The following is a 23607-nucleotide window of genomic DNA, read 5'->3' on the forward strand; positions in this document are numbered from 1 at the left end:
TCATATAAGTATCTCTTCCTCTAAGGTTAAAAGTTACATAGTCTTTAAATAGTGCTATCTAACCCATATATTCAGACTACTATTCTGTTACTTTAATGAAAAAAAGCAAACATTTACAATTCGGAAGTTCTGTTTTTATTTTACACTTTCTGTGCAGGTAAATACACTAATGAGAGAGTAAGCTATGGTCTGATATCAAGATTAATTTATTCATGATGTGATTAAATTTAGTTGTACTAGTACTTACTTATCCTGGGTTCACTGAAAACAAAACATAAAATGAGACTTCCTCTACTTTGTTTAACTAGTATTACTGGAGGAAAAAAAATAAAAATAAATAGCATAATCATTTCAAAAACAGTTTCCACAATTAATACTTAGCACTGACATATTTTTGCTTTGGATGGAACAAAAAGTTCAGCATACGCAGTTGGCTATTTGAAAGAGGACTATACAAATACTATATGTTGATTTTTGTCATGTTTATAAACAAAAATAGCACACAAACCAACCTTAAATGAAATACATACTTTTTCACCATTATTGCCCCCCCTTCCTCCCCCTTCCCCTCACCCTCTCTCCCCCTTCTTGAAGGCTTCGTTATTCCTTATGCTGGCTTCTACTTTTAAATCTTGGTTAATTAGCCCTACCTATATTCACCATACATCAGCAATCACATAGGGTAGAATTTCAAATGTTTGTTCCTAGGGCGACTGAACAGCTGATCCCTGCATACTACCAATCACCACATTGTCACAATTTTATACATATATTATATTATATATTATATGCTTCTATCACAATGCCATGGAGAAAGGCACAAAGATGGGTGTACCTTTTATTTTGTACCCTCATGCTGGGAATAGATATTTTAGGTCCTTCCCTATTATTGTTGTGCTTAACCTTATAGGAAATGTAATCAATGTTTATTTGATTTCTCACAGAAATTTCATCCCAGGACACACTGCTGTCTCAGCATCAAATCCAGAGCATGGGGAGAGGCATATAATCAGTCTTCAAAAAAGAACAACAACAAAACAGGGTGAACATCATATCCAGAGGTTTGGTGTAAGAGTGAGTTCATTGTGAAATTGTGGCATGCAGGAGCTGTACGGTCAGCCCAGATCCACTTATGCCAAAGTGCTGGAAATTAGTATACTTTTGTCCTGGCTCACAACTGGACCGTAGGGTTCTAGATCAGTTTATATGTTCTGCACACTGTGCGGGAATGTGCCATAAAATAGAAACCATACAATTGAAATTGCCCTGTCCCTACTCTGATATGCCTTGCTTATTTATTTATTTATTTATTTATTTATTTATTTATTTATTTGTCAGTTAGTGGTCTAATTGTCTAGTTCTGAGTCTAGTTCTTAGAATCATAGAATATCCCGAGTTGGAAGGGACTCACAAGGATCATCAAGTCCAACTCCTGGCAACACACACAGATTTCTCGCCTCTAAATTCCCTTGTGGCATCTACAGATACATTATTATTTTTTTTTTCCCCAGTACTTTGCTGGTGATAATATTCTGCCAAACCTGTTTCTAAAAATGTCTAGTATTTTGTATAATCATCTGTAGTCTTTCATAACCATAGCTGGCATTTTGTGGCATCCAGTATGATGATATTCTTTACAAGTATTCTCGGAAGTCATGTATTTGCTTATGCACTCCATCTGTTTTGCATTCACTGTCTATGGTGCTTCTTTACACTTCAGCTGATTTCATTAATATTCTCTGCTATTTGTTAATTTTGTCACAAAGTGCTTTAATTCTTTGATTGGATTTACTCATCTTCAGAATTTTAATATTTAGTTATTGGTATCAATCCCTTTGAGTCTTAGTCTCATGGTTTAATTCCTGAAATATTTTATGACTTCTGACTGAGGAATGAGGACAAGTGGGGTTTGCTCTTTTTTTTTTTCTTTTTCTTTTTTCCTTTTTAATAAAGATATATACATAGTATACTATTAGAAGCTTTCTTTAAAATGGAGGAGGACTAATCTCAAATTTGAAAATGAAATTGGTTTGTATACATGGATGCAAATATATAGTTTGATAGCATGCTAATTTCTAGCATGTACTCTCGCTGTGGACCTTCTAGGTGAACTTCATTGAGCATTTTATACAAAAATTTGTATATTAAAAACAAAAAGCTTCACAGAAGTTCATACAGCTTGACAATACTAGAACGTTGATTAAAATGAAACTTTGGATTACATGATATGGCTGAAAGCAGATAATTTATTAGGGGTGAAAATTCACTTTTTAATGACATATAGGACTAAGATAAGTATCACACAAGCTGTGAACAAACTTTGCATAGGAGGTACTTGAGTCACCTCAGTTGCTTGTACATGAACCTACAATGATTCCTTACTGCCTGCTTGAGCTGAACCTCATATAGATTCCTTTAATGTATTAGTTTGATCTTTAATCATGCCATTTTGCAAGCATTTTTGCATAATTGTCCCATCTGCATGTATAAATTTGGTGATTGGTGTTTTGCCATGTTACCAACCATCTGATAAGCAACTGACCATTTCACATCTGGACTTCTAATAATGCAGCCTCTCAAGAGGTCACAATTTCTTTTTATTTGTTTTACTAGATTTTATGATATTTTGGTTTTGAAATATGAGACAAATTAAAATGTGAAGGCAGATGAAACCATGATCTGCACAACTTGTTTATTCTCTGTTTTTCCCCCAGCACTGTTGTTTTTGTAGGTAATACAGTATTTAATTTATTTTCTGGATGTTCAACAGTTTATTTTTCTGTTTTTATCTTTCCTTCCTCCCCCCCTCCCTCCTTCCCTCCCTTCCTCCCTTCCTTCCTTTTTTTTTGACTGAGAAGTCATAAAATCAATGTTTTTGGAGTTAAGTGTTAGTTATGAATGCACGTCTTCTTAAAAAGTCATAGGTCCAAGAATTTCAAGTTAAGATGTGTCAGGACCCCAGGTTGGATCTGCCTGCCAAATATGGATCAATCTACATTCTTTCTTTAAAGACTATGCCCCAAAACATTTTGAATCTCAAAATTTAGTTTTATCTGAGCAGAAACTAAAGGGCTAGTCTTCATAAAATAAAGAAAATGACTAATTAAAATGGATAGAAATAAAAGGGAGGGTAAACAATTTTTCCCTATGCCTTCTCTTTATCCTCAACCTTCTACTGTTAGCAACATAATGATTTTCCAAGTTGAAAAAACTTTCAAAGATAGTGAAAGTCTTTTTTCTCTTTCTGCCTAAAGCCTAGTTGTGTCTGTTCTCTTTTGCACTGAGAAGTTTCATCTATTTGAGGACATCTTACTTGCAGGGGGCATGCCAGAATAGGTCTTACGCAAGCTTAATTGCACCTAGGGAAGCAGTTCTCCTGTGTCTGAAGGCTGCAGCTGACTGAAAGGGCAGCAACTAGAAAATGAAAAGCAAGTAACACTTTTACCTTTTATCCAAGCAGTAGGTCTCCTTAGAAAATGTTGAAGTCACAGGTTTGTTACATAAAAAGTAACGCTCAATGTAAGATGTTGGGAGGCTTTTTTTTTAAGAATCCTTGACTACTTTGGACCTATGCAAAAATGTTTACCAGACAAGGCTCTTCATGAATCCTGGATGCCATAACACCACATAACTCAGGCACATGCTGGCTCAAGCTGGGCCAATTTGAGGTACTTTGAAATGCTGAACAACAGGCACTTTAGGGTCTTTACAGTTCAACATGGAAAATTCCAGCCAAATTAACAAGGTATTTTGATATAACAACCCCTGAACTCTCTTTATCCTATTTCCGTAATTTAAAACTGAATGAGAAGGAGATGTTAGGAAAATTTTGAATTTGAATGATTTGAATACTCAAATGGATATAGCAGAACAAAACTTTAATTTCAATGGTTAATTTCAGTTATGTTTGAGCTTTGGATGTCTGATTCCACAAAATATTATATTCTTTTAGAATGTGTTGTTTTTTATATCCTATATCTTAGTAGTTAAGAGAACGTGCATATACAGGTTTCTGCTAAAATACTGTAAGCCCTTTTGCTGATGATACAACTTTCCTTGGAACCCTCAGATTTTAGGAAAGATGCTTAATTGCTTATTATGTTTAGATATTATGGGTTACATTTAGCCCTATTTAACACAATTGCAGTATATTGTCATTCATGATCAGGTTTATTATGCTGTTTTGATAAAATCTTGTGATGTACTATTAATTCCTCTACAGAATTATATTTCTTTATAGTTTCTTGACACATATGATTATTCAGGATACTTGAAATAAAATATTTGTACAAAAATATTTAACTTCTGAGCAAATATGTTAACTATGTCAGAGTAGAAGATAATCCTGTTTTTGGTAGCAACGTTCCAAACTGAGAGGAAAGGATGCATTAATTCCTTTCAAAAATGTATGGAAGCATATTTAATATACATGTTAATCATTTTTTTATAAGGAACTTAATTTTTTGTTGTTCAGAAAAATGAAATGTGATCATTAGAGATACTCGGATATTTTTCTTAATCACTGTCTGTCTGCAGTGATTAACTGTCAGGCTGAGCGAGCAAGTCTGGGAATGTGGCAGAGTTCTGCTGAGTAGGAAGAAATTTTCATCATTTTAAAATCACAAATTCCAGAACTCACAGAGCATACTGTGCTTGCTTTTTCCTTCTCTGTATGGTACTATAACCAGCTTCTTTGAAATTGGGAAGTATAAGACTGCAGACCCATAAGGATTATAGAGTATACATAATTAGTTCTTCATTCTGCACAGATACCAAAGACAGATTTTGAGTCTTTAACACTAAGTGACTCAAACGACAGTAGTAGGCATACAAAAAGAGAAATTGCATTTGTCAATAAAGGCCATTAGCAGGGCTATTTTAACTTGAGCAGCCATAGGTGGCCACTTAAAGATATTAAGAGGAATCAGATATCGCCTTCAAACAGCTTACATATATGTGGGAAAAACCTTAGGACAGGCATTACAGAAAGAGATATTCTTAGCAAAGGAGATTGGATCAGAGTGAGATTTTCAAAATAAATGTATTAAGCATTGGCTCTTTTTCCTGCTGACGGGATATACACATCAGTAAAGCTTAGAACTGTATCTTCAGAACTCCAGTCACATTCTTGAAAACTTTTTGAATTCATGTAAATTAACAATTATCTGGCATAGAAGGTTTTCCCAGTAGAGAATGGCCTTGATATGACCATTCTGTTGCATTATGTAGTTGTAGACCATGAAGACTGACAACATAGTGAAATAGTGTTAGACTCAGGGGTCATTTCATAGATGCTGATCTATGTTTTCAGGGGCTTTTTCATCATAGTTTTAGCTATCTTTTCTTAATGAGGAATTTGCTAAATTGGGGGAATTGCCAACAAGATGACATAGTGCACAAAACATTAATTATTTTGAAATATTTTGAACATGGGTCTAATTTTGGCAGACATAGTAGATGAACTAATAGATCAGCCCTTAGAAACTGAAAATCTCACTAATTGGAAGAAGGTGCTTTAATTTTCTGTATAAGAATTTGGAGTGCATAAGTACTGATTCAAGTGGATTCAACATCAGCTTAGATGGACCTGGTTATGCGACAAAAATTTTAAGGTGCTAGTAAAAGTTGTGTGCCCTTTGTGAACATAGACCCAGATCCCAGTGTCTGTCTTTAAAATCCATTGCATATATATATGAAGGTTCTGCTAGAAACAGATGCCTCATCTTTAACAGAATTGAACAATTCCAACTATCACAGGCACAGCCTCACACACAATCCAGACACTGGGCTCCCTCCACTTTTATTACCTGGCAGGCTTGTTACAGTTAACAGTAACAGAGCACATTGCAGGACTGGACTAAAAATTAGATAGAATAAAATAAAATAAAATAAGATAAAATAAATAAAATAAAATAAATAAAAAATTAACAATTATAGTATTCTTTCAGGTTCTGACCAGAGACAAAAAAAAGCATTTGTTGTTGTTTTGTTTTGTTTTTACCTAAAGTGTTCATATGAGATATGAGCTCAGCCTACCGGGAACCTATATGTTTTACTTCTCAGAAGTATTCTAAATCATCAAAACATAGGTTGTTTTGGTGTTACTTTCTACAGCATATATTTAAGCTGCCACATTGTACAGATGAAGAGATGATTACACAGCCACTTTTTTTGGTCAGAGGGAAAGACATTTCTTGTCCTTCCTGTCATGACTATTATGAATTTCATTCATTAACGAGACATGAAGTAAAAGAAAAGAATGACTTCTGATTTGACATTTAAAGAAAGAAAAGATAATCTACAGAGGACAGATCTCTACAGCTATGCATTCAGTTTACTATTAATTTGAGAACAATCTTTCTTTTCGTGAATGTTGCAAATGGAAGACGGCTTATACTAGCCATCTAGTATAAGCTGTCATTTTCCCTTTCAGGAAGCAGAAACATAAACGTTTTCTGTCAGCACCACTTTGCTCAAGTTTCTTCTTTGATTTGGAGTAAGCCATCTTGTGAAAATATAGTAAATTGCACCACCTTCAACCATTAGAGGGTCTCTGCTTTTGCATCTTTTTCTGAAAGAGCAGAGTAGCCACTAGGCAATTTTTTATTAGAGGATTTTGAAGAGAAGGCTCTGAGATACCTGACGTAAAGCAAGCTCTGACAGAATTCAGACTTTTTTGAAAGATACACTGAAGTATCAACACTGGACAACTTTTGTCATGGTTATTTTGGAATTAGACTGAAAATCTTTCTTTACCTTTTTATCCCCTCAGAAGGTACATTAAAAAATGAACAAACACAAACAAACAAACAAACAGAGTTAAAGCCCTGTTGGGTAAATCTATGGTCTTGACTTCTGAGCACTCTGAAAACATGTGCATGGGGAGAATCCTCCCAGTCTTTGCCTTTCTTGTTTTGCTTTAGAATATTATATCTATTTTGGAAACAATACTTAGAGTAAAAAGCTTATCTGCCTGCTTTAGGTATAAGCTACTTCTCTGCTTGTTAGGGCTAAAGCAGGAATTGCATTTTTAAATTGTCTAACACAAGCATTTCTACAATGCTTGATTTCTCAAGGATTGTAACAGAGCTATGTAAGCAATTCTGTTGTTTTCTGCTCAGTGCATAACTTCCTGAGCTATTAGAATTTCATTTTCTCTGAGATATTGCAAATACCTTTGTCCAGCATACTCTACTTGAAATGTAGATTATATAATTATTTGCTAGCCTTCTGATAATGAACTTTTTCTCACATTTCCCCATTGGCTAACTTAGTCTATTTTTTGGCATATTTTGATTCCTATTGCCAAATTAGGAGACAACTATCATTTCCATTATCAGATCAGCATTCAGTCCCTTCTCTCTAATAGTATTTGGAAAGTGTAGTTTGGCACATTCTGCAAAATTAAAAACAAACAAACAACAACAACAACAACAACAACAACAAAACACTTTTTCATAAAATATCTGCTGTTTTTTTTTTTCTTAGTAATTATAGCATGGCAGTTTATTTATTTTTATTTTTTTTAATTATGATCAATGTTTAATATTACAAAGCAATTATTCCCTGAAGAAAACTAGTTGAATTTCCTACAGCTAGCTCCATGACCAGAAAAAAATAATACCATGTTTTGAATCATTCCAGATTTAAAGAAAGTATGTAAGGAGATTTCTCCTTTGCGTGTTGAGAATTGGTATTTAAATTCCATCATAACAACTCCAATATAGACATCTACATCTATAGATATTCTACATCTGTATGTGATGAGCCCACTGAATTAACCAGGCTAATGTTTTTTTTTTGTTTGCTTGTTTTTTGTTAAGGGTCAGAATAGCAGACGGAAAATGTTGTTCCACTGCCAGACACCTTGTAATTTAAGACTGTACAGGCTACATTTAGTCATTAAAATTGTCCTCATTGTGTTAGGCCTTAAGCACCAAATATTCCAGGGTGAAGAAACCAGATGCGTGCTTCCCATCAAAGGTTCCCAATTGCACACAGCTTCCAGCAGAAATATGTTTTCTGGTGCAGAGAGTGCTGTTCTTCAGTGGCTCTGTGCTACATCCCTTGCATAACTATCATATACAGCACGTTAAAACAAGCATGCAGTGAGCCTCTGGCCAGTGAGTAGGTAACTGAACATGATGCAAGATGAGACCACGAATACCAGGTCTGTCACTGACTGCTTTCATCACCAGTCAATTAACTTTTCTGGATCCCAAATCTGTAAAAATTTCATATCTCACAGCAGTGTTGTGAGGACACATTTATTTCATATAATACGGTTTCCCACCATGTCTCTTTTCCCAAAATCTATGGAGTATCTTCATGCTTTTCACATTCCCTCTCAGAGATACAGCAGCAGCAGCACCTTTATCATCAGCATTTCTGTTCTAGGTGGTCTGTTCAATAAGGTTGAAAGTGTAACCATCACTGTTATTTGTCAGGAAAGACTTGGCTGTTCTGTACCTACCTCATTAGCAGTTTGAGTGTCCTCAGTGACAGAAAAAGGGTCTATACCAAGGAATAAATCAGATGTTCAAAACCTTTCCTGCTTATGCAGTATATTTCTCATGATATCTCCTTAAAGAAAAATCTCTAACATTTTGTTTGGGATCCAGGTTTAAATTGCCCTTTATTGGTTCCTTCAGGTTGGTATCAGTCCCTTTAGCTATATTTAATTACCAAGTTTCTTTATCTTTTTAGAGCCTGGATTTCGAAGGTGCCAGGTAACTGTTATTCTATACTGCTTCAAGTGTAGACGTAAGTGCCCAGCACTTCTGCATCATCATATTCTTAACCCTATTTATTTCCTTAGTTACCTGTACCGTGAACTACCAAAAATTCAATACAGTTCCCTTCACAGAGTGTTGAGTAGTTTGGAGATTGTTTTTAAAAGATGCTCATTTTCTTCTCTTACTGTTATGTCTGAGTGATTGTTCAGTGTGGCTGTTAATATATTTTTCAGCATTTCATACTCAAGATTTTTGCTTTAGATCCTACAGAAACAGGTTGAACAGGTTGCCCAGAGAGTTTGTTATCTTGAAAAAAATCTTCAGAAGCTGCTTGGACATGGTCCTAGGCAGCCTGCTCTGGGTGGCAATACTTGAGCAGGGGGCATTGGTCAGATGACCTCCAGAGGTCCCTTCCAACCACAACCATTCTGTTATTCTGGGATAGCTTTTTAAAATTTATTTAATAGTATTTGGTTTTGATCAAATAAATTTCATTTTATTCTCATTGTATTCTACACCTCTTTGGCTCTTGCACCCACAGTCTGCAGACAAAGGCTCAGAGCTGTTCTTTTCTTTGATTACAAATGGGACAGCCTGCGGTTTAGGAAATAAGGTTCATATGACACTATCATATATAAGACTTTTTGTGAGAATGTATATCTTAATGAATCAAGTTAAGGCTGTTCAGTGGCCAATGAACTTCATTCCAAGTCTGCTGATTATTCACAAAGCAATATGCCATGCAACCCAAAAATTACAGTGCTATAACTGATATCATATAATTTATAAACTAGTTTATTATATACTTTAACACATAAGAAAGGAAACAAATAGAACTACTGGATCTTAAAACACTTTAAAGTCTTTTGCTTGAAAACTTTTACAGTGCAAGTTAGCTGTCACATTTCTGACTAGATCCCATTCAGTACCAATATTATAACGATGTTCTTCATATGCATAACTGTACATCTTGCCTCCCACCACCTTATGGAAGTTGATTGCCTGGGCTCAGACCAACTTAGAGGCAACACAGCTAGTGGCCTTGGAAAAGAGTGTTAGAAAAAGCCTGAGCAAAGAAAGCCTTTCCTTTCCCTGGTACATCCCATTGGGCTGAAGCTCTTGCCTTCGGTCCATGTCACTCCCCTACCCTGGTTGAGCTGCCTGCTTTTGCTGCTCCCTGGCAAACTGTAGAGCCATTTAAGTAGTAGCAGCATGTTCGAGCCATTGTTCACTAATACCACCTCGGACAGGACGTAGCAAACCAAGAAGGTGGCTGTTGCCTCTGCACATCAGAAAAGGGGCTGACATCTGTGAAACTTAACAGACCAGTATTTTGGTGTCTTCTTCCGTGTAGCTGTGGTTCAAGCTGGACTGATGGATTTGGGGGTAGTGGAACTGTGGATTATATAGTGCAAGACTTGTCTTCATAATCTAGAGGCAGTTTATGCATGGAAAATACTTTACTGAATAAAAGTTATGATCTAACACAGAAATGTCACATAGGTGTCATCCTTCAATGTGCTGCAAGAGTCAATGTGGCCTTAATATACATTGGCACAGATGTTAGCTTATTTCCTTCCCCAAATTCTCTATCAAGTAGCACAGAAGGGACTGCAAAGTCACCTTTGCTTATGTAAAAATGTCAGTAGCCTTTATGCTAGACATCTCATTGTTACCTCACTAAGTTTACTTCACTCCTCCCTGTTCTTGAGAGATGTTGATGTTACCACCTTACATCTCAGATATGAAAACCTGGGACAGGTATCTTTTATAGTCTTCCTATGTGGACTGTGGTCTGTGTGAAATATAACAGATTATTATTTGCAAAAAAAAAAATATGTTTTCATAAAAATATATTTAATATTTACTTGTAGTTGTCTTTTTACTATGAAAAAAAAGAAAAAGAAAAAAAAAAAACACCAGTCATTTAAATCGGTTCTAAAAATATCCTGTGACTAGAAAAAAGATTCTGAAATTACTGCATTACAGGAGTAGTTTTTAAAGTATTATTCTCCCTGATATTCTCTTGCATACTTTAAATAAAAATGTGGCATAGAGCTAAAAGGTTGGTAAAAGGTAAAATTGTTCCTACAAATTCAGAGGGCTTTATGAACCCTTCCCTGGAATATCCTGAAACCTTAAAAAAGATATGTTTTTTATTGGAAGTTCAGTATTACTAAGGCTTCAAGACTGGTGAGTAATTACAGAATATTTATAACAGAAAACATATTGCTGTGGAGAGATTTGCATTACATTCCATTAAAATTAACAACTCACGTACAGTAAGTTCGATTGCACTGTTAGTAAGACATCAGTTCCAAAATACAAGCGTGTTTTTAACCATTCAATCATTTTTATGGGCAAGCATTAACTTGTGCCGTTACATAACCACGTGGTGGCACTGTTGATTAAATTTGGATTCAAAAAACGTTGTCATTCCAGAGCTCTGTATTAAGGTTGCTGTATCTGTATGTGAATCTTCTTGCTACCGCTTATGTGGGGATAAGGAGGGGCCTGAGTGCAGAGGTAGATGCTGGTGGTTACTTCAGAAACAGGTTCGCCGATACAGATACTTGTGATAAAGTAAATGCAGTCCAGACCAATTTAGCAATCCATAACACGGCTCCATGTGAAGTGCATAGTGTGATGTTGTCACTGATTATTTTGTCTTCCCCCGCTCCCTCCTCCCCCCAACCCCCGGCCCTTAGAAATAATTCTAATAACAAGTAATATTGCTTGCTATATTCTCTCTGTTCAAAGTATATGTTCATTTAATTTTGAATGGAGATCAACAAAATACCCTGGACAGAGAAATATGTTCATCGTCTAACATGAAAGGAATATAATTTAGTCCAGTGGGAGAAATACTTTTGGTACTTTATTCATTTAGGATAGCTTAGGCATTTTTTCCTCTTAGTATTTCTCCATTTAAATTACTATTTAGATTTGGCATGTGTCTGGTTTATGTTTAAAGCTATCTATTTCAGGAAGACTACAAAGAATCCTAAAGCACCCAGAAGACATTCACAATTTGCTGAATAATGATTGAGTCTCTGAGCCTCTGAGTACATATGTGCCTTAGAAGGGATCGGCAATGCAGCCATCTGGCTGATGGTACCAGTTTTGAGTCTCTATGGGTTTGCATGAGTTGTGTCTATTCTTTGTAGTAATAAAAGGTGATATGAGAATCAGTTTGCATAGTCTGACTCCCTTCAGTATATTGGTTTGATGTATATTTGTAAGATGGAACATGGAAGAACTCATAAAGCAGTCAAAGGAGGCAAAGCTAGAAATTTATGTGCAAACACAGCATGGTATGACATTACCAATGGACTGCTATGCCTGCAGCCAGAAATCTTTGTCTTGGATCACTAAAATCTAAAATCCTCATGTCCATTTGTCTTCTGCCAGATCAAATGCCTCTGAGACATTTAGCGTATTGCTGCAGACAATGCTTTTACTTTTTTTTTTTTTTAATTTTAAAAACATGGTAACGTTTTCAGTGCAGTTATATGAAACCAATGATATTGCTGTGTATTTTACTTGCCATCTTATATTGATCTCTGGATTTATATTTATGTTTGTCAGACTTTTATTTCCCATAAAATTGTAAATTCAAAGCATTAGCTATACTTTTGTTAGACAGTTTATACAGTAGAATTAATAATAGATGAGGTTACATCTTGACATAAGTAACTGTATATCAGGTGCTCTACACATAAAACAAACAAACAATTACTGACTCTAAATTTGATATTCTGTGTTAGTATCTGAGCTTAAGTCTCGTCACTGATCTGGTTTGTATACTTTGGCCTTCATCCTGATACCAATCACTGGAATGCCATTTGTCTTTCTGGTATTGTTTTAGTTTCATGTTAACATAACATGAGCTCATTTACCCTATTTGTCATTGTAGAACAATGCACAGCTAATTTATTAGCAGTTCAAGACATAATACCCCAAACAAACTAATTCCTAGGAATTTGAAAGCCCATGCATTCTTCTACATGTCATTCTGTTCCCTTAAAGAAGGTTAACTTATTTTCCTATTAATAGGTTTACTACTGTGAGAGCATTTCAGTTCTTTTAACAGAATAAAAGCCATGGAGAGGTAAACAGTGTAACTGCATATTACATGCAGAATGAACTTTGATATATGTTAGTTGAAATGTTGTATATGAACCAATTTATACCTAAATCCAGTTTATAGCATAAAACCAATGCACTTCATAGCTCAGTGCCTATGATATTGCTGTTGGAGTGGCAGGGTTGAGGCTGTGCCAGGCCCTGGGCGTGGCCGTGCTGCCCTGGGCCTGCTCAGGGCTGAGCTGGGTTACCCCGGCACCCCACGGGCCAGTGCCCGTTACTGGGCCTGGCTGAGCTTCAGCTCTGTGAGTGCCCCAGGGGGGGAAAGGGCTGACAGCCCCAGGCCATCCCTGCAGGGCACACAGCCCTGGAGGCACAGGTGGGGGCTGCAGGGAGGGCAGCATGCTGGGATGCAAAAGTGCATGAACAGAAAGCCAAGGGGACCCCAGCACTGAGGAAAAAAGAGACCCCACCACAAGTATCAGCTCCTCTTGGTGTAAACATCAGGGTGCTGGTGACTTCTCACTACTCCCTTCCTCTCCATTCTTCTTGAGGAGGACTTCTGTGTTGACTATAAGATCCTGAGAAACACTGAAAGGGTGATCCAAACATTACAGCAAAGGGATTGGTACTAGGAAGGTGCAGGTTGTTTGCATAACAGTTTAAACTGTATTATTTAGGTATTTTGCCTCAGTTAAAGGCATTCAGCGCATTAGGCTTTCATGCAATGTGAGGAGGGAAGAATCAAAATTTTCCAGCACAACTGAAACTAAAGGATGTATTCTAAGAGACCACAGTGATCCAATCCTACTCAGTATGGCAATGTTTTCTGATGTGTAAGGTAAGGTTGGTTCCCCAGGATGCTCCCAGCAAAGGAAGAGAAGAACTTACTTTTAGCACTGATGAGGCTGTTGTGATTCTCCCTCCAGGTATGAATTTCTGTTTCCAAATATGTGCTACTCCTTATACCTTCTGTGCACCAGGAAAAACAAACAGAATTTGTCAGGCTTGGAGAGCCCTTTCCCTTGCCTTCCCTTGCCTTGCCTTCCCTCTCAATGCTTACAAAGTCAAATTCAAATTAATTTGAAATTAATTAGATATGTATTTAAACTGCTGTATTGTTGCTTTGATTTGTTAATTTTTGAATTGTCTAGCCAGTATTCCGTGAAAACACAATGTTGAAAGGAGCACCAACAAAAATGACTTGTAGTTAACAATATGTAGTATCTGCAGTGCAATATCGCAAAGGGGGGGGTAAAGAGAGGAGATGAGACCAGATGTTCTCTGATTTGCATTTTTACATAAACTACCTACTGAATTAGGAGAGTGCTCTTTTTGAATGTCCGTGATAACCTGTGTGTCTGTGCTCATTGCTGAGAAGTAGAAAATGAGCAGATTAAATGAAACTCTGAGAGCATTAATAGAAGGATGGCAAGATGGTTTATGAAGAAAGATAAAAAGTAAAATATGACTATTTTACTTAGACCGAGTTGACAGAAAGAGAAAAGTTAAACTGTGTAAATTAATCATTTACTTATCCTTAAGGGAGAATTTCAGTAAGTATTTGAAATGTATGGACATTTGAAAACAACAATAGATGTATAATAAATAAATAAATAAAATCACTCATTACAGCGGAGTCCTTTCAAATTATGAACACAATTCCTGTCATTCTCCCTAGTATGTCAATATCCCGGGAAATGTGACACTTTATAACCACCACTTTGGGAAACAGCAAAAAGTTCTTCTTAATTCTTCTTGACAAGAAACAAGTTGATAACAGAAACTGAGCCATCTCAGCCTAGTCTCAAAAAATCCCCCAAAGGTTCTGTCTCTGTCAAAAGTTATAAATACTTTCCTTTTCTCACAAACATCTTCCTTCCGTACATGGCACCTTTCTGTATAGTGTCATTCCTGTAGTTCTTCCCCTCATCCAAATATTCATAGGATTTATATGTGTGGTTATTTTGAAGACCTTTGCCTTTCCATGTTTTTCTTTATAAAATGCTACTCTGGTTTAAGTGGGTCTCAACTTTACTTTTCTACTTAAATTCTCTGTCCGCAATGGGAGTCTTTCCATTAGTTTCAGTGGACTTTAGGTTAGATACTAGAAAATTCCCAGTGTCTTGAAAGTTACAGTAATGTTAACAGATACAGAAAGTTTTTGTTGTTGTTAGTCATTAGAATTATATAAACACATTTCTATTTAAGACTATCCATTTTGCATTGTAGGCAGCACTTGAGACCTTAAAAAGAAACTGAAGGTATAGGAAAAGTAAACATGGAAGCATTCTCAGAAGCAGTCAGCTCACATATGGTATCTCTCTAGTGTCTTTGACAGTCTGACATCAAAAATAGTTGCAGTTCAACATTTCCACTTCAATTTTAAGTAGCCTTTGAGGATGTGTGCACCTTGTCCACCTCTCTTTCATAACAGCAATCAATTAGGAAAAACAGGTGTTCAGAAAAAAAGTTCAGAAACAGAAGAGCTGAATTATCAATGCCCATTTCCCTGTATGTGGAAATTGATCGTGTCAGATACATTCAGTTAAACATAACAGATTATTTTTCCAGTGCCATAGAAGAATGCAAACATATAAGCTCACTAGCAAATTTGGTGATTAAAACCTGTTTGTATATTGGTGATGAAAGGTAAAAGAATAAGCTACATCTCCACCCAAATGGGTGATGTTAGTGAGATATTAATTAAGTTAATGAGATTTTAGTTAGTGAGATATTAATTAAGTTATATTAATTTACACTATCAGACATAATTGAAATAGATCAATTTATGACAGCTGGCTAAGTACCAGGACAAAGTCACACAATCATTTTTGTCACTACTCATTCAGTGTCAGGGTCCAGAGGGTATTTTCAGCCCCTGCCCCACTGAGGCCACAGCAGGGCTGGGCTCTAGCTTCCCAAAGCCTGCTCAGCCATGGCCCTTGTCCTGCTGCGCCCACCCATGGACCCACGGCCTGGCACAGTCTTAACCAGGCCCTGGCACCTGGGGCTGGGGCTGGCCTGGTGCCCCCAGCTACCCTGTTGCTGGCTGGGGTGGTGGGGTGGGACCTGGCTGCAGGCCCTACCCATCTGCCCTGGGAGCCCCCAGTGCCCCAGCACATGAGGAGCAGTCATCCCTTGCTGCTCCCTGACAGAAATAATTGATTTTGAAAATATATAATCAATACAGGATTACTTTTTTTTCTAACAATATGGAAAGAAATTTTATATAGAATATATGTATATATATATTAACTTTTTTTTCTGTCTTCAAATCTCTGCAAGTTAATCCCCATGCTGTTTTTTTCTGTATTTGAGAATACAATGACCAAGAGGTTTTGAATCCTGCTTCTGATACTACATAATACCTTTAATCTTCCTGAAGGACAAAGAAGATTTTAAATCAGAAATGATTATTTTGTTGTTGTTGTCTTGCTTTAAACCAAAACCTACAGTTTTGTGGTTTAACTCTGGCAGGCAGCTCAGCCCCACGAAAACACTCGCTCACTCCCCTCAGTGCAATCTGGGAGAGAATCTGAAATGAAAAAGTGAGAAAACTTGTTGGGTTGAGATAAAGACAGTTTACAAGATAAAACAAAGCAAAATAAGGAATTCATTAACTACTTCCCATTATCAGGCAGATAATTAGTAATGTGCAACGCCTGGTTGTTTAGAGAAGACCTTGATACTGTGTAAGCACTGTTCAGCAACAGCTAATACATTGGTATGTTATCAACACTGCTTTGGCCACAAATATAAAACAGAGCACCATATGAGCTGTTATGAAGAAAATTAAGTCCACCCCAGCCAAAGCCAGTACATATAGTTATTAATAAAACTGAGTTTTCTATCAGTCCTAGAAAAAATATTATACTTCATTTCCATTCCAGTTTCAATATGTGTTGTACAATACACAAGGTTATTTTATTGAAATCCAGGGAAGACATACTCCTTGTTGAAATAAAACAAAACAAAACTCCTCAGAACTATATAACCATTAGTAATCTAAGAAATCAGGGAAGAAAGAAAACTGGCAGCTGCTCAGTTTGGTGTGACTATGATGTATAAATAACCCAAATTTTATAATAGGAATTTTTTTAAAGTGTTCAAGAGGACAAAATCTGACTAATAGGGAATAACTTTTAAGTGACAGTACAAAACAGTTTATGTATTTTAATGTTTGTACAGATCACACAAACAAATTAGTTTGGAAAACACATCCACACATGTATAGTATAAGGGGTTAACTTGCAGGACATTCTGTATACCCTTAGCTTCCACAAAATTGCAAGGCCTAGAAAGTGTTTGACTTTAATTGTTAATTGTGTCCTCAAAGTACAAGTTAAGCAGGCTACATATTGACACCCATACTTCTAAGTAGCATTTTATTAAAATAAATAAATAAATAAAAATAAAAATAAAACAGATCACAGTGAATGAAACAGGTAGAAGTTCTAGTTCATATTAATCAACTTATTCCAACTGTAAGGACTTTTCTATGTAATGCTGTAAAAGTATGCAGAAAGAGAAATGAACATGCCTGACAGGGTGATAAGCTGAAATATAGACTTGACCTAGTAAGTCATAATCAAATACATGACAGTTTCTGTAAAATCCTCCAGTATGTCAAAATGCCAAATCAATAATTAAAAAAAAAAAAAAAAAAAAAAAGACTTAGGGTACAAATTAGCAACCAAAAACTGGAAATGCATTTACTACCCAATGCATGAAGGCTTACAAAAACCTAGGGGAAGCTCTTGGAAGGTTCTTTCACAAATAGGCAGTTTATTCAAGCAGTTTTGTGTCTCCTGGACTTTGTTTATTTGATCAAGACAAGTTATTTTGTGGATGCAATCAATATTCATAAAGATGGCCTTATTCTCTTGCATACTTTGTAGCTAAGCCCTAGTGTCTATTGATTAAATAAATATATACATAGCTACTATCTTCCACTGTTCTTAGCTGTGGTAGAGCTAGATTTTAATGAAAGAAGCAATATTACAAGTATTTATAATACTTATAGCTCCTGGAAATATGCTGAAAGGAGAAAATAGCTGTAGAAAACTGGCAAGTTTTTCTTGGTAAATAATCCTGTGGATGATCCTCAATCAATCAATGGTGCAGTTATCTTTCTCTGCTTGCTCATTAGCTAACTTGCCATTGGACTCACTTCTATCTTATGTTTTCCACTGGAAAAATGTCAGAAGAGACATGTCATCTTCTTCTTCTTGAGTCCCTAAGTTTGATCATGTTATATCATTTGCTGATAACTTTTTGTTTAATGTGTTTCTCCTTTATTTATTTTCTCCTTTTTCACATGCATAGAAGGGGACAGGAAAAGGAAGCAATTTATGTTCATATTCTAATATCACTGGATTTGTAGTCAGTTTTTACTGCACTGTTTATGTCCCTCATCAAAGCTGCAGCTCTTGAATTTTCAGTAAAAGTAAAGCTTTTGTTTGTTCATCTGTTCGTTCATTAGTTTGTTTGTTCATTCATTTATCTTGGCCTCCTTTTTATCCTCTAGTTACTTTATTTTATGGAAGTCTCTCGTCTACATTACAAATGTAGTTCCTACTTTGCTCTTTTGGTACACCATAGCATTCATGATACCAAACATCTAGTTCAAAGATCCAAAAAGACATTAATGGAATCCTGAAGATACCATATATCTCATACAAAAACTAGGTCAGGCAGAAATGACTATGAACCAAAAGCAGCAAATGGACACAGATTGTCAAGATTAGTATTTAGCATTTACTCTTAGTGATTCTTTTTGTGCTTGTATTTGTAGTACCAGTAATCACTGCAGGACTTTCTCTGAATTTATGTTTGCCACAAAGTGGTTACTTTCAATATATTCCTCAAGATGCCTTTTAGTGGCAGGGTTTTGGTTTTGCATTTCAAATAGCTGACAGAATATTCATCTCCTAGGAAACTTTATGACATTTGTTTTCCCAATATATAGACAAACTTTTCTGTTTTTAATAGAAGGACTATAGATTCAGAACCTTCTCCTCTGAGAATGATTACCCTGAGATCACTTTTCAGTACCCTTCGTGAAACAAAAGGAAAATAATCAACATCACTATCTTTCTTTAGTTTTTACAGGTTAATAGGTGTTTATATATCTAAGACTCTTTCCATTCCAAAGAACAACAAAATGTCATCTTTGACTGATTGTTTTAGAAGCTATGCAAAAATCTAAATAAACCTGTCAAAGGGAAGATCTGCTTGCTCAGAAGTTATAGTTTACAGGCAAGAATAAAAGCCTGTATGTGTTCTTTCAAGAAGCTCTTATTCACTACACACACCATTATTTTTCAGTAGGTAGAAAATACCAGTCTCCAAATCCAGTTAGTATTATGAAAGCTGCAGAGAAAAATCTCTGCAGTAGGAGAATAGTTGTGAAACAATAGCAAGAAAAATTATGCATTGAGCCTAGACAGTAGACATTTTACTTTCTTTATAAATAAATCATTTTTATTCATAATATGGTTCTCTTACCTTTAATTGAAACATCCTGTATTTCACCAAATAACCAATTATACTGACGAGATAAATGTAAAACTGAAGTGTTTAAGTGTCCCACTGGGGACAGGGTTATACAAAGCTACCCACCCATCAAAACCCATTTCTTTCCTTCAGGTAAATGAAGCCTTCATTTTATATTAACTCTGTAAAATCTTTTCTATAAATTCTTAGTCTTGCAATCAAATAGCCTTATTTTTGAGAGTTTCAGTGATGATCCTTATCTATATAGGATTATGAAGAACATCTAATTTCTAATGCTAACAAATTATTTTCTAAATGATCTTGTTCTGATTAATGTGGTACCTCTAAGTAAGAAGCTAATCAAGATTCAAGAGATTATATAGTCAAAACCAACAAATTATTTTTATTACATAGCAGTTAAAGTTTAAGTCATTTATTAATCCATTTATTTACCAGATATTTGTATTTTCCAGAAATCAGAAACATAACTGTAGCTGTAACACTACTATGATTATTGTCTCTATGACAATAACTTCATAAAAGCCTAATAAGCTTCTAGGTAATTCTGCCATTGTGCCTTCTACACCTCAAGTTTGTTATTTGAAAGTTCTGTGCCTGAACAGCTCTCATATGAATTACAAGTTCAGGACCTCTGAATACCCAGGTATTGGTGTCTCACTGCAAATGAAGGAAATACTGTCTGGAAAAATTTCTATAATCCCTATTTAACACTCGATAATAATTTTCAAACTACACTAAAGGTCTGCAAAAATCTCTCATGTTTTCTAACTGGTAACATGACTAGCAATAATTTAGAAATCATGAGTGTTCCTGGTTATTTCCATTTTTGGAGTGCCTAAGCATCGAAACAACAATGTCCCATAGGTAGAACATGCTCTGTTTTAAAATATAGATGCTAGTTCCTGACCCCAAACTGACAAGTTCATAATCACTGCTTACTCTGGATAGTTAAGATAGTTAATTCCTCTGTCACAGTCATTCTGTGTAGAGAATAGTGTAATTTGACATTAGAGATATTTCAGTCCTCTTAGAGGTAAGAAATATTTATCTTGACAATTCCTAGATATAATTAAGCCATTAGATATTGCAGAAATGAATTTCCTGTGGAATTTAGCTAACAAATTCAATAGACTTGCATTTATGAATATATGACATGTGACTTATTCCATATGTTTTAAATTGAATTGTATTTCTATTAAGCTTTTTATATTAAAGCACAGTATACCAAAATGTTTGAAAAATAAGAGACACTGAGGGAAAAAGGTTATAAATCACAATAATCATGTGGAAGCAAATACTCTTATAAAGTCATTTAGGAAGATAAGTCAAATATTTTAAAAGTAAAAGAGATAGCACAACATTTTACTGTGAGTTCCATCCATCACATTTTTTTTTTTTTTTAAACAGAACCTTTAAGCAATCTATGGGGATTTGTGGTTAGACATCAGGAATGAAATACAGCTTATTCTTTGCATATCTGAGCTTTATAGAATCATAAAAGTATCATCTGCACCATGCTCAGAAATTGACTGGATAAAAAGAGCCACATGAGTAAAGTAGGCAAAAAGGATCTGCCAGACAGTAGGGAACTTTGTTAATGGAAAGGTGAAATGATCAAGAAAAAAAGACTTTGTAAAAAAAAAATATGGTTTTAAAATTGATCAAATCACTGTATACATGTATTTGTATGGATGTGTGAGTATGTGTGTATAGGTTGATATTCACTCACAAAATGCAATAAAGGTCTGTTAGTTTCAAATGAAATCGTATGAAAATAGATCACAAAAAAAGTGAAGATGACTACGCTATATTCCCAAGACAAGAATGCAGCTTGTTTTGTTGTAATGAAGTTCAGGAGGAATTCAAATTAAATCCTTCCATCTTGAAAATATATTTAGTCACTTCTTGTGACTATACATCCAGCTATATAATGACTGATATTATAAGATTGGTAAGATATTACAGTTCCCTTTTACTTACATTCATGGACTAAATTTACTAATGATGGCATAAGTCTAATTAAAGGAAAATAGGTCTACTATTACTAAATGGCCCTGATTTGTTTTATATAATTTTGCAGTGCATTATGAAAAAACATACATGAGAAAGCAAGACTTAAAAATCTCTTGAAGTACTTTAAAACCTATTCAGTTTTAAGACACTTATAGTCCTTTTGGGTGGCCAGGGAACTGTCAGAAAAGCATGTGTTGTGTGTCAACCCTGGCAGTCAGCTGAGCCCCACACAGCCTTCTCTGACTTCACACAGTCATTGTGGGGAAGAGAATTGGAACATAAAACTGAGAAAACTTGTAGGCTGAGATAAAATCTGTGTAATAGGTAAAGCATAAACTGCGTGCAAGTAAAACAAAATAAAGCATTTACTCAATACTTCCCATCAGCAGACATATTTTTACCCATTTCCAGGAAATCAGGGCTTCATCATGCATAGCAGTTTTTTGGGAAGAAAATGCCATAACGAAGAACATCCTTCCTTCCTCTTTCTTTCTTCACAGTTTTTATTGCTGATCACAATATCACAAGGTGTGGGATATCCTTTGGTCAGTTGAGGTCAGCTGTCCTGGCTGTGTACCCTCCCACCTTCTGATGCACTTCCAGCCTACTTGCTGGCAGGGCAGCATGAGAAACAGGGAAGACCTTGATGCTGTGTAAGCACTGCTCAACAACAATTACAGCATCAGTGCATTATCAACACTGTTTTGATCACAAATTTAAAACATAGCACCATGTGAACTGCTATGAAGAAATTAACTCCATCCCAGGCAAAACAAATACAGAATGATATCAGTAAAAAATCAACCAGTAACATCAAAGTTGATTTCAATTTCTATTTTATAGTCTCATCGGTTAAAGCACTGAATGATATAGAAGTTACTTGGATTTATCTCCCACTTTCGAAAGCCATATGCTACAAGAATCTCATACTGCGAACAACTTTTTAAGATCTCATAAGCTGAAACATGATGGTTCTTCAGTGTTCTCAATGAAGTGAAATCAAGTCACATATGGGATCTATGCAAGTATCTCCATGGCAAAAAGTTATATCCAAGAATATTCAAACAATTGGTTGAGGATAGTAAAATTAAGAAATGAGATGGTAAGGAAGAAGAGGAAGAAAATAATTGTCAGGGCCCTAAGTAAACTAGCAATTTACAATGACCCTAATCAGCCTCAGCTGGGGCCTCCAACCACATTCACGAGCCAGGGAAAGTTATTTAAGCTCAACTTGGGCAGATGCTTTCAGTTCTTGCCTGATCTATGTTAGAGGAGAGCCTCATTTTAATCCCAGCTACAGCTGTGACTTAGAAATAATAGTGAGGATAACTAAGATAACTGTTGGCTAGGTATTTAATTAGCTAAGACTTTTTGAAATGCTCTTACAGATAATTCAGAAATATCTTCCACAGTAACAGAAATTGGGGTGGGAGGAAGGCTGATAGTATTGTTTTCATGTCTACATTAGATACAAAATAACCTACTCTTTACTTTAAGGGCCCTGAGGTTCCCCTCTCCCAGGAAGTTCAGATGTTTTGGCTTAGGGTCTTTTAGAGATAGGACAACTGAGAGCAGCCCTCTTCCTCTGGTGATTGTGGAGTGACCTCTGTGCTGATTTTACTGAAAGAAATACCTAAAATAGGAACTATATCTGTAGCTAGTAACCCTCTAAATATATATTAGAAAGGAAACTGCATTCATGAACTTTAGTCTCCTGGGCACTTGGATATGCCTCTTGTGGTAAGTAAGACTGTTGCATTTCATACTCTATAAAATTATAATGTCTGACCTATATGGTAGTCATAATAATAACATTAGTGCTGTAAAAGGCTTATGTCACTTCTGTCTTTACTGGTTTTGTAGGTTTTTTTCAAGGTTGTCCTTGTGAAGGATACATTGAGTAACTTTAGCTGAGCACTTGTTCTCTATTGCACGCTTTTCTGAAACTAATGTTCTGTGGGGTTGTCTGGTTGGTTGTTGTTTTTTGTTTGTTTTGCTTTTTCCCTGAAGTGAGCCCTCTGACTTTGACAGGCCCTATAGTTTTGTTGCAAGCCTCTGGTTTCAGGGTCTTTGTGGACAGGGAAAGAACTTAATGAAAATCATAACAGAATATCTCTTACAACCTGGTAGACCAACTGTCTACCTATGGTGGTAGATTTTTGAAATGCTATGAGCATTTGGGGTTTCTAACAAAATCCATCAAATTGTTATCCTGACAAGATGATCACATTTTCTTTGGAAGCCTTTCATGTTC

The 23607-nt window shown here is 35.7% G+C and overlaps 1 protein-coding gene and 2 long non-coding RNA genes across 5 annotated transcripts in view; 2 read left to right on the forward strand and 1 right to left on the reverse strand.

Moving 5' to 3' along the window:
- Positions 1-23607, forward strand: part of LOC308188541 (uncharacterized protein) — a 259739-nt gene that overhangs the window by 36319 nt on the left and 199813 nt on the right. The window lies entirely within an intron of this gene.
- On the reverse strand, positions 12865-23263 carry LOC308199804. Its single transcript, XR_013954970.1, has 4 exons — positions 21755-23263; positions 16278-16359; positions 13713-13793; positions 12865-13412 (listed from the first exon to the last, which is right to left on the reverse strand). It is a non-coding gene; the product is annotated as an uncharacterized lncRNA (long non-coding RNA).
- Positions 22976-23607, forward strand: part of LOC308199808 — a 36058-nt gene continuing 35426 nt past the window's right edge. Inside the window, exon 1 of the long non-coding RNA XR_013954971.1 lies at positions 22976-23093. This is a non-coding gene — a long non-coding RNA (uncharacterized lncRNA). The remainder of the gene's footprint in view (positions 23094-23607) is intronic.

This window comes from Anser brachyrhynchus (assembly GCF_964034855.1).
Source record: "Anser brachyrhynchus genome assembly, chromosome: 1".
NCBI classification, from domain to species: Eukaryota; Metazoa; Chordata; class Aves; order Anseriformes; family Anatidae; genus Anser; species Anser brachyrhynchus.